Here is a 5,205-nt window from a genome sequence, read left to right as displayed (position 1 = left end):
TCACGTGTCAGTTCTAGTATAATATATTCGTCCAATGAATAACCGTTTATCATCTGCATTTATTATTGGTGTAGCAATTTTCATGGCCAGTAGAGTACTTTCCTATTGTCTCACGATTTCGTATTTTTTTGCCTATACAACTTGTACTTACTTATTTCACTAGTCTTTCCACTTTACTAGACAAATCTCAGCCCCTTACTGTATGTTATTGCTCTTGGTACATGGGTTTATATGTTGAAATCGGTTCCACTTTATCTAAGTATTTAATGGTACTACATTGACCACGAAACTTGAATTAATCAAGTATACAACGGATTACGCTTTATCTCGGACCAACACATTCAGTGCTTACTCATTGCCGTTACTAAACATTCATTGATTTTGTTCCATTAATGCTTTAACCAGTATCTCTTATTATATCTTTCAGACTATTCCTTACATAGGAGTTGGAATAAAAAATAGCCTCCACTGAATGAGAAAAAGGAGTATTAATTTTTTTACATCGATTTCAAGTCATATTCTATACAAGTATCTACTTTTACTATTCTCGAGACCACTGGGTTATACAACGTGATCCAAGATTCTTGGTTTGGCAAACACATCTTGCGTTATAGCTCCAAATAATGGAAACTGTTAAGATTTCCCTTCTGGTATCCTACGTTCGAAAGAATTTTCGTCACACTAGAGAAAACGGGCATGTGTTACTTACAATTAACACTTGGTTCAAGAATCAAGAAAGAAGGTTGTATACATGGAAAAACTCTGGAGATAGTAAAAGGTTTCAGATAGATATATATAATGGTAAGACAGAGATTTAGGAATCAGATTTTAAACTGTAAGACATTTCCAGGGGCTGATGTGGACTCTGACCACAGTCTATTGTTTATGAACTGTAGATTAAAACTTAAGAAACTGCAAAAAGTTGGGAATTTAGAGAGATGGGACCTGGATAAACTGAAAGAACCAGAGGTTGTACTGAGTTTCAGGGAGAGCATAAGGGAACAATTGACAGGAATAGGGGAAAGAAATACAGTAGAAGAAGAATGGGTAGCTTTGAGGACATGAAATAGTGAAGGCTGCAGAGGATCAAGTAGGTAAAAAGTCTAGGGCTAGGAGAAATCCTTGGGTAACAGAACAGATACTGATGAAAGGAGAAAATTCAAAAATGCAGCAAGTGAAGCAGGAAAAAAGAAGTACAAACGTCTCAAAAATGAGATCGACAGTAAGTGCAAAATGGCTAAGCAGGGATGGCTAGAGGACAAATGTAAGGATGTAGAGGCTTATCTCACTAGGGGTAAGATAGATACTGCCTACAGGAAAATTAAAGAGACCTTTGGAGAAAAGAGAACGACTTGCATGAATATCAAGAGCTCAGATGGAAACCCAGTTCTAAGCAAAGAAGGGAAAGCAGAAAGGTGGAAGGATTATGCAGAGGGTCTATACAGGGGCGATGTTCTTGAGGAGAAATGGAAATGGAAGAGGAGGTAGATGAAGATGAAATGGGAGATATGATACTGCGTGAAGAGTTTGACAGAGCACTGAAAGACCTGAGTCGAAACAAGGCCCCTGGAGTAGACAACATTCGATTAGAACTACTGACAGCCTTGGGAGAGCCAGTCCTGACAAAACTCTACCATCTGTTGAGCAAGATGTATGAGACAGGCGAAATTCCCTCAGACTTCAAGAAGAATATAATAATTCCAATCCCAAAGAAAGCAGGTGTTGACTGATGTGTAAATTACCGAACTATCAGTTTAATAAGTCACAGCTGCAAAATAATAACGCGAATTCTTTACAGACGAATGGAAAAACTGGTAGAAGCCGACCTCGGGGAAGATCAGTTTGGATTCTGTAGAAATGTTGGAACACGTGAGGCAATACTGACCCTACGACTTATCTTAGTAGAAAGATTAAGGAAAGGGAAACCTACATTTCTAGCATTTGTAGACTTAGAGAAGGCTTTTGACAATGTTGACTGGAATACTCTCTTTCAAATTCTGAAGGTGGCAGGGGTAAAATACAGGGAGCGAAAGGCTATTTGCAATTTGTACAGAAACCAGATGGCAGTTATAAGAGTCGAGGGATATGAAAGGGAAGCAGTGGTTGGGAAGGGAGTGAGACAGGGTTGTAGCCTCTCCCCGATGTTATTCAATCTGTATATTGGGCAAGCAATAAAGGAAACGAAAGAAAAGTTCGGAGTAGGTATTAAAATCCATGGAGATGAAGTAAAAACTTTGAGGTTTGCCGATGACATTGTAATTCAGCCAGAGATAGCAAATGACTTGGAAGAGCCGTTGAACGGAATGGACAGTGTCTTGAAAGGAGGATATAAGATGAACATCAACAAAAGCAAAACGAGGGTAATGGAATGTAGTCGAATTAATTACTTTTGAATACATTACGGGAAAGGCAGTGATCAATGTCTTACAAATATTTACTATTAAAACAGTCTTGATCACGATTTATTTATCAAGGTGAGCGGTTTCGACCACTACTGTGGTCATCTTCAGACCTACAAGTTGTATACAAAGCTTTAATTAGAGGGCTACATACATTAAAGAAAATACATAAAGTTATAAAGCTATAAAACGAAGAATTAACATTGAGTAGGAACGTCTTTCTGTTGGAGAATCACTACTGGAGAAACCAGTGCACGTCTTACTATATATAATGGAGGCTCCACCCACTTCTGACTGCATGATGTCATTACTAACCAATGAGTTATAAGTCGAATTACAATTTAAAATTTCTTAGTTAAAAGAACATTGTCAAGAATTAAAAATAAATACACGCTAAACTTAGCTTATTAAACAGCTATTGTCAATTAAGAAGCGTTAAAAATATTTAAATATGTAGGAAAACGGAACTTCGGTTTGGCTGTACATGGGTGGCACTCTCAATGCCTGTTAGTGAACCATTTGGAACCACTGGTTGCCATGATTTGGTTGGACGCCGTTGCAAAGATGAGGCAGCAGGCTTATTTCCACTTAAGTTTTTGTAAAGTCGATAGTCGAACTAGCGGTTGCCATGGTGAGGACAAACGCCAGTGCAAAGATGTGTCAGCAGGCTTCTTTCCATCGAAGTTGTTGCGAAAGTGGAATGGCGAAGACTGTCACGTCAGACGATGTATTATTGAGCAGCAACATGTCTTTATTGAAACGATTTTCAATGAGTAACCGCAAGACCGCTACGGTCGCAGGTTCGAATCCTGCCTCGGGCATGGATGTTTGTGATGTCCTTAGGTTAGTTAGGTTTAACTAGTTCTAAGTTCTAGGGGACTAATGACCTCAGCAGTTGAGTCCCATAGTGCTCAGAGCCATTTGAACCATTTTTTTCAATGAGTAAGCTGCAATAATCTGTAGCTGACATGTATACTACATACTGCACAAATATGATACGAAGTAGTTGTCCTTATATATGAAATATTGTCTATGAAGTTGGTATGTAAATTACATGTGACAATTTTTAAAGGCATTGCTATTCCTCAAGTTATATGCCGGTCTTATAAGCAAATAAAAATAATGAAAAAGGAAGGAATTTAAAATTATAAAATTATGAGCCATAGTGTCAAAAATAAAAGAATGTGAATTAGAAATATGCAGTCTAAAAGCATATAAGCAAAAATTCTAAAACAGTTAGTCAGTCATAAAATAATGTTTGGTGAAATAAAATTACAATGTAAAGATAAAATATTTCCTAAAAGTCTTAATAATTTTAATTTAAAAAAAAAATACAAAGGACAGAAGAGTAAACATTCTAAAGCAGATCATCGAAAAGCTCCAAGAAATGTTTGTCTTTGAACTGAAATTGTTCACTTAAAACAGATAATGGATTACTTTTGTGAATTGAAAAGATTTCAATTTCTTCTAAGGTATTTAGCAGTGGTCCTTTTGGCACAGTATGTAATATTTTCAAATTGTTATAAATACAACCCTCAGAATGACTGAATCCATCAAGATGTTGACCAAATATTGATTTGGTAGGTGCAGTACCAGTAGTATGTTCTTTGAATCGTGTTAAAAAGTTACGGCCAGTTTGGCCAATATACTGTTTCTCACAGCGATTACATATTATTTTGTGAACGCCTGACTTTTGGTATATATTTGAGTCTCCAATTGTGTGTTTCAGTTTGATCTGTAAGGGGTTATTAGTTTTAAATGCTATTCTCACGCTTGTGTTCTTAAATAATTTATTTATTTTATCTGAAATAGGTCCCATGTATGTCATTTTTATAAATATCTTCTTGGAATTTATAACAACATCATTTGTTTCTTGTAATTTTTGATATAACAGATCAACCTGGTGGGAATTATAATTGTTAGCAACTGCTATCTGTTTTAATGTATCAATTTCCTTCTGTATTGCATCATGTTGGAGAGGTAATTTCAGTATCCTATGTATCACAGTTTTAAAAAATGCCATTTTGTATCTTGATGGATGGCATGATGTAGCATTTATTATTACGTCGGTTGATGTAATCACGTGAAAATGTAATCACATGTCAGTTCTAGTACAATATATTTGTCCAATGAATACCCGTTTATCATCTGCATTTCTTCTTGGTGTAGCAATTTTAATGCCCAGTAGTGTAACAACAGTCATAACCAATCCCACTAGCCGTTGCCAGAATCAACCTCTACATACCTTATCTTGCATTTGCGGACGACCTGGCGATACTAACAGACGAAGAGTAGACAGCAGTCAAACTGCTGGAAATACTCAAAGAATGCGTAGAAAAAGTAGGTTTACAAATTTCATTTGAGAAAACTGAATTATTTTGTCCAAAAACAGAAACTGCAAGCTTGAAAGCAAAATATGATAAAATTAACGGGGTCCAATACTTAAAAAACTTTGGAGATTTCAGCGAACCAACAGGCATTGAAAAAATTTCACAGCAACATCGCCTCCAAACTTCTAGAACAAAAAATCAATGTCGAAAGGGCCACATATTTGACACTACAATATTGTCATAAAACCAGCAATCTTCTACGCAAGTGGAACACTAACGCTGATCTGAAAACAACAACTTGAAGAGGTCAAAAAAGAATGAAAGATCGTTAGGAAAATTCTAGGAGGAAGACATACCCATGGCGGTTATAGGCTACAATCAATTAACAGGACAGAAAAGTTTTCAAACATCGAAACTGATATTAGGAAAAGGCCAATGAAACTCTTTCGTCATCTCTGCCGACTACCTGAAAATTG

The sequence above is a fragment of the Schistocerca americana genome, chromosome 2 (assembly GCF_021461395.2).
Source record: "Schistocerca americana isolate TAMUIC-IGC-003095 chromosome 2, iqSchAmer2.1, whole genome shotgun sequence".
NCBI lineage: Eukaryota > Metazoa > Arthropoda > Insecta > Orthoptera > Acrididae > Schistocerca > Schistocerca americana.
This window is presented reverse-complemented; position numbering follows the sequence as displayed.